At 38.3% G+C, this 16,404-nt stretch overlaps 1 long non-coding RNA gene across 2 annotated transcripts in view; it reads right to left on the bottom strand.

Annotated features, from left to right (window-relative positions):
* LOC306806675 overlaps positions 1–12,626 on the bottom strand; it is a 37,763-nt gene extending 25,137 nt beyond the window's left edge. The window contains exons 1-3 of one of the 2 annotated variants that reach the window (XR_013775525.1): positions 12,536–12,626; positions 11,812–11,871; positions 7,777–7,844 (exon numbers count right to left, since the gene is read on the bottom strand). This is a non-coding gene — a long non-coding RNA (uncharacterized lncRNA). Of the gene's footprint in view, positions 1–7,776; positions 7,845–11,811; positions 11,872–12,535 lie in introns of those variants that run through there. The other variant, XR_013775524.1, reaches the window with a different exon arrangement.
* Between the last annotated feature and the right edge of the window lie 3,778 nt (positions 12,627–16,404).

Here is a 16,404-nt window from a genome sequence, read left to right as displayed (position 1 = left end):
GTTAGATCTGGAGGTCTTTCAGGCATCATATTACTTGGATTCTCAGAAAACAGTGAGATTTTTTTCATAAATAATGGAAATCTGAATTAATTTATATGTCAAAATATTTCCATTCATTGTTTCAAATATGTTATAAGCACATATATAAGCACATATAAGCACATTATATAGCACATATAATTCCAGAAAATGCTCACAAGAACCCACAAGTAAATAAATAAATCTGGTAAAAAAATTAACTAATTCATTTCTAGTGGGAAAAAAATTCTCTAGCACACATTCACAATTTAGTCACCAAGAACTGATTTTTAAAGAATATCAGGAGAATGAAGAAAGACACAGATTTCCATTATTATAATTCCTAAATGGAATATCCTTGTGTTCAAGGCTGACTTATGTTTTTAAATGTTAATAAATTTATCCCTGAAAAAAAAAGAAATCAATATCACCTAACTCAACAATTTGCAAAATATTTAAAAATTTTCATGAGAATTTCAGACTGACATGATTGAATATTACCAGCACACACAGAATTGCAATTTTTTTTTACAACAAATCACTTCAAGACAAATTAAAAATAGATTTGAGTCTGAAAACATAGAGAAGATTAAATGAGCAGGTGAAGGGCAGTGGTCAAAGAGATTTTCAGGAGTTTCTCTTCCCATATCTGCTGGAAGCAATGCCCTGCAGAAGAACAGAAAGACTCTCATGTCCTGTGTCTTCCTGACCCACTTTTTTTTTTTTTTTTTTTTTTTTTTTTGAGATAATGCCAATTTTTCAGTGTAAAATAATGGGGGATGAGGGAAAGGCAAAGAAAACAAGCTCTTCTGCTTCAATGCAAGGCTTTCAGGGAGATGTAACATGAATATTTCATGCTCCCAGTCTCATCTATATGCTCAGCTTCCTAGCTGACACTATAGTTTCCATGATGTCCTTATAAAAATGGAAATGAAGGGCACAAATATAAAAAAAAAAAACCTCGTGAACTTGCTTGGTGCAAGTGCTGCAAAAGGGAACCTACTCGTGAATTAAGTTTACAAAAGGAAATGAAAATGAAGAATTTCAGCAACATTTAAGATAAAAAAGGCCAATCTAACAGCATGTTTAGTTTGGGATGAAAACTGAGAGTTTCAGAGATTTAACTCTAAAAAAACCCAAATAAGCCAGCAAAACTTCATGAAAAATTGCAGAAAAACAGCCAATAAGACCCTCAGTTTAACATTTCTGAAAAAGAGCCTGTCTTTATTGCCACTACATATTTTTCTTGCTCTGTGTAATGCAGAATTTGATCTTGGATAACCTGGGCAAAAATGAACTTTGACCTGATTGAATCAAGCCTTTCTAACATATGCAAAAATCAATATGTGTCATTTAATTAATAGGAAAATACAACTAGGATAAAAATACAAAAAATATTAACCAGCAAACACCTCTATGTATGTACTGTAGTGCTCTGACCAAAAGTATTAACTCAGATTTAATTAACACATACTAATGCTTGTATCTGTCTCTGATTTTTCACAGGAAGCATTGCAGAATATAATTAATGTTCCAAAAATAGATGCAAGTTCAGAGCACCATTATCTTGAAGAATTTAATTGGTCTTACTATTCTATGAAGTACAGCAAAATGCATTTTTTTCCATAAGTTTAAGAATGAAAGACTCACTTTCCAAATCTAATTATAGATATTTTAAATGTGAGGCAAAGCAAAGCAGAGATAACACCTGTATTGGAATAAAATATCTTTATTGCTGTATTCAACTCACAGTAATTATCAAACGAGATGAATTCTCAATAAATGGTTAACAGACTGAAAAAAAAAAAGCTGAATATTCTTATTGCAGAGGCTGCATTGCAGGAATTTCACACATCCATCTCCATGTGACCCAGAAACTGGTGAGACAGATCCTCAGACAAAGCTTGCTGCCACCAAGGTGAGCAAATGGAGCCAGGGATGTCCCACAGCTCTGCTCTGATGGGTCAGGATTGGAGATTTGTGGGTGATCGACTCTCCCACCTTCTCCTGAAAAAATTGTTGCACCCAAGACTGACAAGCCCTGGTCCTGCCAACCACACCCAAAACTGGAGTGATGATTTATGCACAGCACTATTGTACATCTAGCCAGTGAAATAACACACTATTCTTTTCAAATCCCTCTAAGATGGCATTGTGGCTTCCATAGTGAAAGAATGGTAGCTGCATTATAATTTCCCACCAGGAATTTTATAACCATTCTTTTCTTCAAAATACTTCAAGCTACTGGAGTGCCTGTAAAATGGATTGTCCTTGAGACATGAAAATGGAAATATAAACATGGTGTAGTAATGGAAACACAAAGAAACATTCTACACTTCAAGATGCAGATACTGCTCCTGTAGCACCATACCTGGTCTGTACAAATTTTTTTCTGATAAATTGAAATATTAAGAGAATTTCTTCTGCAGTTTCACATATAAAATGAAAGCAAGAAGGAGGTGGGTTCCTGATCATAAAGAGTTCTTTAGGCCAAGGCAGAACAATACTCAGATTTTGAAAGCATCCATCTTTTATGTTTAGATGTAAAGAATACATATTTTGTGTGGATAATTGACTATTAAATTGGGCATAGAGGAACGCTTCATCGTTTGATGCCTTGAAAAATCCTCTTTTCTAGTTCAATTAAAAATTATATTGGTTGATAAAAGGATAATTTATCAAATTCTAGTGGCTCACACTGAGCAGGTTGTCACACCAGATTATTCTAGAAGGGCATTTGTCATTTGAGCATATCAAAACCTCTGTGTCCACAACACACACACCCTGAACACTTCAGTGAAATATTCTCACAATTCCATGTGGATTCTAGAAATCAGCAATGCTTTGTCTGACATTTAACACCAAAAAATTCACATTCAGTTGACCTTGGCGTTTCATTTTGTCCAGAATAGAGTTTGGCTCACTGGCACGAAAAGAGACAAGCCACCATCCTGAAAGGAAAAGCAGAAAAAGCAGTGCAGGTGTCCTCTTCATGTCCTCACTTCTGCTGAATGTAATTATCTTTCCAGATAATTTCAGTAGAGAGTAAGAAGAACAAGCTTGCTTTTTTTCTTTTTTCTTTTTCTTTTTTTAATAAAAAATCTGAGAATCTCTGGGTTTTTAGGCTTACAAGTGCTTTGATTTATTAAAAGTTATACACATTTGCTTGCAAAAGTTCATATTAGTGCTCCAGGTAAGCTGAGGTCAAGCTGCTCAGGAGGAAATTTGCACTTAAATGAACCAGCCTTTCAGCCTGACAAAGATGAAGCCATTGAGCATTGCCATTTCCCAGTGGTCTGGAACCAGCAGTGCCACTTCCAGGTGCCAGGATTGCTCACTAAAGTGAAGGCAACTTTCCAAGCAAATACTTCCAGTACAGCAAGAAGGAAAACACAGCCAAAGAAAATCCTGAGCAAACAAAATATCATCCCATAGGCTGTGCAAAACCTTAGTATTCAAATCTCACCTGAATGAGGGCACAGAAAAGCAGAGGGAAAAACCCCCAATTCTTCATGTAGGGACTGAATAACTGGCACCATGTATTCACAAAGGACAGCTTGTGCTATCAGAACAGCTTTGAAAATTATTTTGCTGTTAGGAGAGGCTTGCAAAAGAATGAGAGGAAAGGGAGAGTGGGCACAGAAGGACCAAAGTATGTACTGTACTAAAACAGAAATCACAAAACTAACCTCTGACCAATATATTGCCTTTAAAAATTTCAAAAATCTCTTTAAATGCCTATTTATTTTGTCTCCTGGTTGCTTAGTTCAATAGACAGAGTACTGTGTGCCAGATAAAACTGTCTCCCACATATCCCTCCTGTCAGATAAGAAAAGGAATCTCATGAAAAAGGAGCAGCAATGTAAAAAACAATGAAAACAGAGTTTAAAACACCAGAGAAACTGAGATTAGGGAAAAATTCAATATTGCCTGAAAGATCAGGTCTTTAGTGACCATTTGAGAGCCTGGAGAGGTCCCAGAGCACTTCTCTGGGTGCTGTTATCTTTACTGAGCAGGGCTGATCCTGGGTCACCCAGCTGAAGCATTCTGTGTGTGTCTGCAGTGCAGGTCCATGGCAGGTGAGGGGCAGACCATGGACTCCCACTCCACTTTTCAGGGACATTCTGCACTCTTTTTGCTAAAACTGATGACAGCTAGGAGTTCCCAGTGAACCACAATTACTTTATAGTCACAGTACCTCTCAATGGTATCTTGGCTAAAAATGTTATTTCCCCAATAGCCTGACATCTCATTCCACCATTTGCACCCCCAAAAAAGGCCCACAGTACTCAGCTAGTTTTCATATTGGCTCAGCATCTGCACTAGAATCACCCAAATTGCACCAATGTTTTTGTCTAATGTTTTATCATCTCTATATATCAGACCTAAGCTGCCTAGCAATATTGTAACATGATATACCAATACTGTGCCCCATATCACAACCAAGCATAAACAAAGCTTAAAAATACTGCTTAACTACAGTCTGTCATGATACTGTTAGAGGACATTGAAGGAAAACATTGGTGAAAGAACAGCATTTTTTGTTGTAAATTTTCTGATCACAGCTGCTCTATAAATCTGGGAGCTGTAGATATTTGCTACACCTAAAAACAGTGAGAAGAAAGCTGTACAGTGCCTCACATCATCTCTTACCACCAGTTCTAACAACAGATGTCATTCTGACAATGGCTGGCTGAAGCTGAGATACTGTACCTCATTATCACACAGAAATCTCCTGAATTGCCTTCAAGATGTGCACGAGGAGTCACAGAGCACATTGGTAATTATTTTGCCCCAGCAGTGTGGTCTGTTTTACCAGGGACAGTCAAGGACTCAAGTAGAATACCTGAAAGGACTTGTTTTGATCTGTTGCCAGTTTAGTTGAATTTAAGAACCCGTACAGGTAAAGAAAAAAGGTTCAATTATCCTATGGGGGTTTTTTCCTACTCTGTGAGAAGATGTGTAATTAGATTCTTGCAATGCCTGACTACACTTTTGGATTTTCCAATTTAGGTTTGATTACCTGATGATTAATAAAATTTCGAATTTCAGTTCTGATCTTCCTCCATAGTTTGCAAGCAGGAACAATTTCCATGGCTGCAGAAAACCTCAGCTCCTCCTGAGGAGGGGCAATCACTCCACAGGAGTAGAAAGCAATGCTGTTCCACCCTGCACTGAAAGCAGCTGTACAGGAACTGCCAGGATCACCATCCTCACTGCTCATAAACTCTCTTCAGTCTGTAAAAGGGATGAACTACTCACAGCTCTAAAATATGCTTCTAGTTCCATTCCTGTTCCTCCCTGCACCCTGGAGATGCTCAGGAGAAATAAACCTTTCCCTGACAATGATTCCCACTACAAATGTCCCACCCTGCCACCTAAATGCAGAACTAGAGGGAAGCAGCTGCAGCCCTGCACCAGGTGAGCCACAGCCCTCAGAGAAGGAAATCCTGCTCTAAAGTGCCCTTTGGGGCACCCCTACCCACCACCACTTCAGGAAAATTATAAACTAGTCCAGCAGCAGACAGCTGAAAAATCAGGCTAAGATAACCACACAACCCTCATTAAATTCACACAGCAAGGCTGGCTTGGGGGCACCAAAGGATTTAATGTACAGCAAAGGACATATTCCAACCATAAATACATAAGAGAGATGAAAAGAGGACACTACAGTTAAGGTAGGATGTACAGGATGCTGGAGAAAAGGTGGTAAGAAAATGAGCTTTCAACAAAACTTGAAAGGAGAAGCAGTAGACAGGAACTAGACAAGAGAAAGACTCTGAAATAATGATTAATATTAAGGCCTCAAGTCAATAAAAATGGTTCAAGGAAGCATAAAATTCAAACAGATGAATTTACCTGATTTTTGGTCCTCAGTCTGTGTGAATCATAGAAAACAACATTAATTTTTACATGGAGAGAAGCAGTTGTACACCAGAACTTTAGATGGACAGAAGGAAGACTGGAGGTAAGTCACTGCCCTTTCTATCATGTATCCAGTAATATCCCATTGCTGACAATGTAAAAAAGGCAGCATTTACTGGACTAGATGACAAAAAGAATCTAAATTTTCATCAGGAAAACAAAGCACTGGAAAAGCTGGATGAAATAAGAGGGACAGTATAGTTCAGCTTTGTTAAAAGTTGTTCTAGACAGAACTGAGAATTTCCTTATGTTGTTTTGAACTATGTTGCTTTCATAATTGCAGCTAATTTAGTCACTAGAATGTGCAGTCTGAAATTCCTGCTCATCACCATCTATCAAAGGCTCCTCCCTAGTCCCCCAGAGCCTGGCAGCAAGGCTCAGTGCAAAATTTACCTCAAGCCAAAGTCCCAAAGCAAAGCAAGTCCCAGCTGTACTGTGAAAAGGAGCAGGAAATAATTTCTTCTTTAAAATAAGCACAACTTCATACTGGCTGCTGTGGCTTTTTGTTACAATTTACCCAATCACCGTAGAAAAGAACAATTAGGAAAACATTTCAACTTAGACAGTGGAGCACAAGCAACAAGCTTTTGGACATTACCACAGGTAATGTCAAGAGACATCATTATTTTCGTTGTGTAATTTTTTCCTCATAGTATTTACAAAGCTCTTGCAGTGGGTGCCAGATTTCTACCTGTGCCACCTATGTACCAACAGATCTGAAAAGTGAAGGATGGGAATGGAGCATGACTGAGATTTTACTTTAGCCAGGGGTGACTGCTGTGGATAAAGCACGTTGCAAAGAAGGAATGATATCCTCAATTTACCAACTGTCAAAATATTTACTAAGGTGCACAGGGACGAACATAAACATCCAGCAGCATCCCTGAAATTTGTGATGTTTGGGATTGCAATGTAATATTAGCAAAAAACAATAAAGGAAAAGCATAAAAGGCAAATCCTCCCTAGCATGTTGCCTCTTTCAGAAGACTGGTTCTCATTATGTTGAGCCTTCTGTTCTTAAATTCAGAACCTGAAAAAGCTATTTTGTGTATAAAGAAAGAGAAAGGGACCGTGTTTTTTGGCTTAAAGATGATGAATGCATCATTTGCTGTTAGAGGTAATGAGGATTTCAGTTGCTTTTGGCCCCTATAGGATTTTCTAAGTTTTGCCAAAACGAACAAACAACAATCTATATTAATGAAGAACTCCAAAAGCTTGGATAAGATGCATAACTCACATTCACTTGGAATAGTACCACCATAAATCGGACGTGCTGTGTGTAATAACAGATTTAGGTGGCAAACAGATGTGCCCTAATGCAATTTTAGCTCTGTCTGTACCATAATTCTGCAGGAAAAACCCAGAAGCCTTTGGCTGAAGGACAGATTGCTGCACCTTCACCTCCTAAATTGACTGTGGCACACACCCTGCTCATCCCCAGCACGGCTGCAGCTTCCCTGGGAGAGCACAGAGTGCCTGTGGCTTTGGAAAGCTCAGCAGCAGCTGAGAGCAGCACCCTGCACAGGGTCTGCAAAGGCACCCAGGCCATGCCATGGAAGGTTTGTCCCCGTGGAGAGCACATCATCCCTTCTGCTGCAGTGTTTCTGGAGGGGTTGCAGGTCCTGTAGGAGCTCTGTGGCACAAGGCACATGTGAAACACCTTGCAAAGAACACAGCCTGCTCTGCACAGCTTGCAAGAAAACCCCATGGCTAGATGTGCTTAAAATTACCCTTGATGGGAACTGGTGAATGTAAAAGGTACTAATATTTCCTGTGTACACACAAAAGAATACCCTTGTGAAACAGGGTGTAACACAGCAGCAAAGCAGGAGCACAGAGGGGCTGTGGCTGCTTTTCAACAGAGCTGGGTGAACCCATTTAAAAAGGATGGAGCCAAGGACCTGAGGAGAGGAGAAAGCCAAGGGCACTGGAAAATGCAGCAGCTGGAATGTGGCCCAAAGCAAACTTCCATGAGATGATTTCCAGCATAATCATCAGCTGCAAGATGAGTGATGAGCAGAACCCCAACTCCTCCTGCATTCAGAGGAACAGGTGGGGCAACACCCCAGCACCAAGTCTCACCACTAATCATTACAACTAAAAGAATCCTGCCTCCGTGCTGATAGCAGGGTTTAAGAGCAGGTGTGAAATACAAATGTACAAAACATGTCTGTGCAAGGCACTGCAACTTCCCAATCCCCTTCCTCTTACACCCTGGAGTGCAGTTTCTTCATCCTGCAAACAGCACATGCACCTCTCATCCAACCCTGCCCTGGTTTTGCCACATCCAGAACTGAATCCTACCCACACTGGGTGAGATCTGTCACCTGAGTAAGGGCAGCTGTGTGCCTAGCAGAGAAAAAGTCAGGGATTAAAAAAAGGTGAAATAAAGCTATTATCCAAACTAACAAAATCTTCCCCATAGAGAGAGAGGCAGAATTCTGATGCAATGATAGCTCTGCATGCACATTGCTCTTGGACTGAGTCCTTGCATGACAGGCAACCAAATAACTTGGAAGCAAATCAAGCCCAGTATATTCCTCTTTATTTTTTTAAAACACATTTATTTTGCATAGCACCACGAGAAAAAAAAAATGCTTCCCCCTTATTCTCATGTGATCAACTGGAGTTTTTAATTTTGGGGAGGGGAACAGAAGGAGAAGGAGGTGGCTCACAGGTTAGTAATTTACTGATCCATATTCTGCAAGTATGTTCCATTTGTTCTTAAAATATGTAATGATCTAAAATGGGGACAATTTTAATGAATTGGATTCATAATATTTCATATCTTGCTGCCAGACTCTTAGTCAATCAAACTAATATTATAAAGGAACAGCCAACAGCCAATTTTGACATCTTTTAAGCAGGTCAGTTATAAGCCAATTAGCTCTACCTATTCGGTCTCCAAGGTCTGAATAAAATATAGCCCATTTTGATTAGAAGCACTACTTCCACCAGTGTGCACATGCCTTAAAATAGACTGCAAAAATACTGGAAGCCCCATGGAATTGTTAGAGGAAGTCTCAATACTACTGAAGTCAATTACTGTAATACAATTTCTCCTGACTTCTCACAGATTACGAGAGCTCCCAGATTCACACAGTGTCATTCCAGTTTTATTGGATAGCAGAAAAACTAAGTGCTGCATTCATCAGAGCCCTTCCATCTGCTGAATACAACTTTTCTGCAACATAAGACAAATTGAAGGCATCAGGCCTGAATTACAGCAAAATTCCTGGTGAAGTAACTTCAGCAAAAGGAAGTCAATCAGAATTATAAATATATGCACTTCACATTAATTCCTCCTATTTATTTTAACACAGCTTTCACATTATTAATAACTGTCAGATCCTACTTGACTGGTTTGATATGAAATACAGTTACTAAAACTGGGATAAATAAGATTCATCAAATTATTTCAAGAATGAACTTTGTATTAACTTGAACTAAAACACTTTATTTTATCAATTAAAAAATCTTTTTTTCTTATTAATCATGTAATGTTTAAGAGCTGAGAAATATGTGAAAGTTTTTTTTTTCCCCAAAGATATCCTACTTTATATTCCTTAAAAAATGGATGAGTTTTGTCATTATTTGTCCTACTCTCCAATAAAATATAACCATTTTATTTGGAACCACACTGATGAGTAGGGAGTGCTATGAGATTCTTGTTTTATCTGTAGTCACACAAATGCCTGGCAACAATATTCCTGTCATTCCCTGTATAATATACCTCATATAGCCTGAATTTCAGAAAAGCAGATCTGATTAAAAAAACCACCACCCCCACAACAACAATAAAAAACCAACAACAAAAACCAAACCAAACAAAGAAAAAAAACCACACCAACACCTGAAACCTCCGGCAGCATAGAAAGAATTTGGCCTAATTTGTTGGAAAACCTCCAGAAAAGACTTCATATGTAACTTATAGGCAATAAGTAAGGTTTTGTTTGTTTTGTTTCTGCATAAGCCAAATTCACAATTAACACAATTTTTTGAAACCACACCAACAGCAAATCCATCCTACTGTGTTTCACCATGTTATTGTAATCATGCAGTCAGTGAAAAAATTAGGAGGAAAGGGATGGGGAAAAAAGGGAAATAAAAGGAATGATGTATGGGTAATAATCCAAGGGCACCAGAAGCAGCAAGCCCAGGATTCAGAACCATCTAGAACTGCCAAAAAAGCACATTATGAAAAGCTAGAGGGGCCTGACACTCAGCTATTGGGAATGGCACAAGCCACATGAAGCCAGATGGATTCCAGCCAGCTTGGCCTGGCCAAATGCACAAAGACATAACATGAGTTTGAATCCAGCCTAAGAGGATTTTGCAGACAGGAACTGGAATTAAGATCATACAAAACAGCAAAAATGTAATATTGAGGGTTGTAAAATTTACTCATGCTCGGGAACAATAAGTAAATAATAAGTAAAAATAATAAGCTCTACTAGAGTAATTTAAAATAAAGATACAGCTGTTGTTTACAGTAAATAAATATAGAAACCCCTTACAAAGGAACAAAAATACAACTTTCTTCATTTAATGGTTAATTTTACTACACCAAAGTATTAAAATTCTTGATAACTGATGCAGTGGAAACAATTGTATCTGCCTTCTGGAAACAAAAATCTGTCATAAACATCTTCCCTAAAACGCTTGTTAAATTTTCAGATGATTGCCTGTCTTATGTCCATTACTCTGCTGCATTTCCACTGAACTTTAATTAGAGTGGAAGTATGTCTTGATTTGATTATTAAACATCATAAGCAATTTAAAAGAAAGGGTCATAATTTTAAACATGCAGGAAACCAGGAAACTGCATTTAACCTATTTCACAAACCACAGTATTAAATCAAGTCATCTATTTTAAAAAAAATCTTATCATTTTAAGGTATAAATTAATTTTTTACTGAAGCTGGGAAAAGTCTGAGGTATTCTTGAAAATGAACCAAGGGAGCAGAGGGGATGTCAGCTACAGGAGGGAATATATGTAATTTTCAGTCCAAGGTGCTTGTACTCTAATGGGTACAGAGTAGGTGGAATGGCTGGAAGTGGTTCACACAGGAATGAGCATTATTTCCATCTTGCTTCAGAAACTTCTCCTGCCTGTCTACACCAACACCTTTAGTCTACAGCACTTACCTACCTTCAGGATAGAGCTCAAGTCACTTGCAAGCCATATGGATATAAATGTATACATATTCTAATTCTTCTTCTCTGCTATGGAAATGTCAGAAATGTATGCACTGGGATTCTTTCTTAGCAGGAGAATATTTGACATCTCATTAATTGCTTTTTGTTAGTGTCCAAGCAAGGGATGGAAAAGGATACTTAATATAGGTGTCCTTTATTTCCCAAGAGGTCATTCATTAAAGAGAAGTAAGTGCAACCTAAGTGTTTGTGTATTTTTCATTGAAGAATCTTTCATAAGCTGTTGTTTAATTTTTCTTACAAACAGTTCTCATAGCATCATTTCATTAAGTAATCAGCTTTTCTATACTCACACACACTCAACAGACATTGCAATTGGTGGTTATTGGGCTAATACAGAAAAAAGAATAATTGTGGAATCAGAGATATTGCTTAAAAGAAAATATTTCACATGAAGGAAAAGTGACATAACATTCAAAATGTGAGACTTCAAATCACCCAGTCCCATCTATGCATTGTTAGGCAAATGTTTAAGTGAACAGCACTAATCAGTATAAAATTAAATATCCTTAGCTTTTGCAGAACTGGGGTTGTATTCTATTGTTACACAACTCCATAAATTACTTGCTTTTTGACAGTCCTTAAGCCACTTATTTAAGTATCTGAATGTAGCTACAGGCACATAAATTTGAAAGTGTGATAATAGATTACCTAAGGCCAGACAGTGAATCAATGTCTAAGTCAGAAGAGGAAACCAGGAATCCCAAGTACCTGTTGAAAGACAAGGTGACACTGCTCAGGGCAGAGAAAAAAATATTTCATTTGCAGCCCATGCAAATATAAAGCAATTATGCTTCCCAAACTAGAATTCTCTCCTTGAGATAATCTTAAGCACATTGTGTATTCCTTTACCATCATTTTGAGACAGGGAGGTGTGGAAGGATTAAAAGCACAAAAAGCCAAACCTGAAGCTCAAAGAATTTTTCACTGGGATTAAATCACTAATTGCTTGCACTCTTCTTGCAGTGGTCTTAATTATATTGTAAATAAGTCTATGCACAGGATCAGCTGAATTACTTAAACAGTTTAATTACCCTGAAAAATGCTTATAAGTGAAAAGTCTGTAAGAAGTCATCAAAGCGGCTTTGTAATTAGTGCAGAAGGTTAAGGTTGTGCCAAATAACCCCCCCATATGTAAAATTTCATATTTAGAATGAATGTGGTGCAAAATTTTGGGGGTGTCAAGGTGAAGGCAGGTTATGAACTACTTTTTTACTTTTATGAACTGCAGAATAGATTTTTTTAAAGAGTTCAGTCCCTCATTCCCCACCAGTGCAACAATTACTCTCCTGCAAGCATCAGAGGGAGCAGGAAACCAGAGAGCTGGGAAATACATGGTAGGGAATGCAGTAGCTTCAAGGACCCTGAAACCTACCTTGATGAGAAATTCAAAGGTTCAGTGGGTTTCTATATGCTTCATTTTCAATGAACCTCTTCTTTGAATAGAGGCAAAAGCCTTCAGAAAATTTCCAGCCATATTAACAAGAACTGCTTCTTGCTTTTCACATAGAACATCAAGTCACTCTAAGAACATTAAAACTGCTGTGGCTCATTGTTCTTCAGCTGGGACAAAGTGAATTGAGAAGTGACAAAATGTGGTCACTGCCTGAGCCTGAGATATGAACTTCCTTGAGAATTTGACCACTACTTTGGTGAGATGAAAAAAGGAAAAAAAAAAAAAAAAAAAAAAAAAAAAAAAAAAAAAAAAAAAGTGTTTTCTGCTTCTGAATATCCCAAATGTTTCTAGCCTCCTTTAGGCCTGAAATTGCTCATTCCCAAGTCAGACCTGTGATGCTAAAATTTGGCACCTGTGATTCCTGACAGCATCCGGTGCACCCACTACCAGGAAACACTTCTGGATGTGGAAATGAATAAGACTTACTTAAGATGCCAAAAGACCTTTTCTGGCATTCAAAGAACATCTCAAATAAGTGGAACAACAGCGATTTTTACATAATGCTGAAACATCATTTTTTTTTGTGTGCTACATTATGTATTTCCTTCGGTATCTGATAATAGCTAGAGACTGGTAAGCAAACTAAATACCAAGTCTGTACAGAATTCAGCAGGCTTTCAATACATCCCAGGAGAGATGTGGAAAATAATGCTTCACCTTCTAGAAAACTTAATGCAGTCTGCAAGGTGGGACATTGGAGGAACGATCTCTGCATGACAAAGCAGCACATTTGCACATGAGGCATCCCTGATAGAGCAGGAGCAGCCTCAAGGTTAAACAACCCCAATGCTGGCAGCTGAGGAAACTGCTCTGAATCACAGCTGGAGTGATGTTTTCCTGGAAATTATGTCTCTGTCTTACCACCTTTGGAAAGCATAGTCAGGCTGAAAAAAACAGTATGAGTGTTAATCAGTGCCTGGCCAGGAGCAAAGGCAGCATCAGCCTTCTCAGGTGGGAATAAAAATCTAAAATATCCTGTGGTGGCAAAATGTAAATGAACACAGGAACATCTGCTCTGAGGGATGGGACACTGCTGTGGAGACAGGCTGGGAGAGCTGGGGGTGCTCACCTGGAGAGGAGAAAGTTCTGGGAGAAGCTCACAGCACCTTCCAGTACCCAAAGGGGGACACAGGAGAGTCAGAGAGGAACTTCTGACAAAGGGAAATGGCCTCAAGACAGAGAGCAGGTTTAGATAAAGACATTTTGTAGAAATTCTTCCTGTGAGGGTGGTGAGGCCTGAGAGATCCACGTGCATGCTGAATTTAGCCATTTTAAGTGTGCTAATTTTCAGTTTAGAACAGCAAACAGATTGGACGGCTCGTATTTGAACACTTCCCCTTAAGATATTTGTCAGGCTTGGACTGAATTCTCAGAATACATTGGGACTCTCACCAATGTAAGCTGCATGTGCAAACTGAAGGCAGCTCATGGTCCTGTGAGATAAACTGCCTGCCTTTTTATATCCTGCAGCACATAATCTATATATAAAAAAAAATCTGCTTTGCTTATTGCAATTCAAAACTGCAGTGTCCATAACATTTGAATCATATCTTGTTGCTAATCCCACTTATAATTCCATACTATCAGAAGTCCTATTTTAATCATTCTACTTTGATAAATTCAAAGTAATTGACCTCAGGCACCAGATAAAAAAGTATCTCAAATATATCTGAATGCTCCAAGGCAGCAAGTACTTCAGAAAGCCCAGGGGAAACAGATATTTGGGTGAGACTGGGGAAAGAGATATTTGGGTGAGACTGTGGTTGGTGTGGGAGTTCACCAATCCCTAGAAGAACATAAAGATGCAGGCAGAGCTGGACCTTAAGGCAAACCAGAGAACCTGCACATCCTGTAGGTTCTTTTCCTAAAAAGAAAAAAAAAAACCAAACAAAAACCCAAAGCAAACAAACAAACAAACAAACAAAAAAAAAAACCCACAAAAAAAAAACCAAACAAACAAAAAAAAAAAAAAGAAAAAAGCAAAATCCCCAAAATAATCAAAAAAACCCTCAAAAAACCAAACAAACAAACAAAAAATCCACAAACCCCAAACAAACCAAACCCCCCCCCCAAAAACAACAAACAAAACAAACAAAAAATAGATCCTCATTGCCTCACAAAATGATGTAGTTAACAACAGAGACTTGTGCTATATGCAGCCACTGACCAACTGCAATGGAAATGTTGGAAATCAATCACCTGCCCCCTTCAGAAGGAGCACACCCACAAGCCTGACAGCAAAAAATATAGAAAACAGCAAAGAAAAAGAGGTATGGATAAATCTTTCATCCTGGTAATTCCAGTAGATATCCAACAGATACATGGAAATTCAAATTTGGTAATAATATAAAAACTGCTTTCTATATCCTAGACAAAAATCTGAAGTCTAACACATACACTTGTATTTTTTGAAGCAGCTTTGTGTTGTCTCAGGAGATTACAGCATTTAAACATGGAGCATTTAGCTTTACAACTAAAAGTCAGAACAGGTCATGTCCATAGAGCCCAGTTTTCAGAAAAACAGGTATTCAGCACTTTCAGTAAATGAAGTACAGTTCAAAGTATCAGGTCCCAGCCATTGCTAGGCATATCAGGAAATCCTGGCCTAAATATTCATCAAGGTAACTACAGGTCTGCTCCATCATGATTCGGTATCTGGTGCCTTTTCCATCCATCAAAAGGAATGGTCAAAATGTCAATCAGTCAAATAAGTTTCATATAATTTAGAAACTAGGGAGAACAGCTTGACTGAATTGGAGGAAGGAGATTCTGTTTTCAAATGTGATGACTCCAGTTGCCATTATTCTAGATCTTCCATTCAATCCCAAAGTCAGTCATAATTGGGTTTCTATGGGGTGGGCTCTGACCTACACATATCTCAAGTACCAGACATCTTACACAGCAACACGATTTCATGAACAGCAAGAATCCAGATAAATTTACATTAACTTCAGATAAAATCCTCTTCTAAACCAAACACCAGCTCTTGTGGGATCTGTTCATTGCCATTGCCAGAATGTCCTGTAACATGCACCCTGACTCTGGCTGTGCAAGCTAAATTTGCTGTGATTAGTAGGGCTGAAAGAAAAACGGCTGCACTAATATCCAAGCTGTTTGAAGAGAGGTTTACTGTCCCCAGAAGAATCATTTAATTATAACACACCATTTTCTTTAGATCTACATATAAAAGAGTTAATTTGCCTAAGCGTGCACCAATGGGGCTAATGGATAAAGGTTTTTATTAGGGATGTGCCAAATGGTTCAATAGTTATTTGAATACTGTAGAGACCTCTCAAACATGTAGCTTTGGTGTGCAGTAATTCTGTTCAATTAATGGGTTTATTTCCTCCACAGATATTCTTTCAGAAGTGCTCCATCATCCATGCACTGCTGTTCAGAGACAAGTTGTAAACATTTTCTCTTTACTGGTAAGTTCTAAGGACACGATGCCATACTTGATATGGGAAGAAACCTGCAGAGGAATACATTAAAAAATGCTGTAAAAATTCTCTTTGGACCCAAGTTAATTGGTGATAATAATATTGTTGCAACCAATGAAATTGCATCAGCTTTCAAACAGTCTCTAGTACTCTCTTCTCCAGTTCTATGTGGCAGAAGGTGGCACACTCAGCATCACTTTCAACATTAGTTCTTAAAGACAGCCATTATTATGACTCTAAATCTCCTAAAGTAAATGCAGCTCTGGTATCTGTGCATTGCTGCTGAAACTACACACCTCCACATTAATCTGAAGTTTTAATAGCTGTCAGTAATAAATTAAAAAAAAC

Source organism: Erithacus rubecula, assembly GCF_903797595.1.
Source record: "Erithacus rubecula genome assembly, chromosome: 11".
NCBI lineage: Eukaryota > Metazoa > Chordata > Aves > Passeriformes > Muscicapidae > Erithacus > Erithacus rubecula.
Note: the sequence above shows the minus strand (reverse complement) of the source record. Positions and strands in the feature narration are given on the sequence as shown.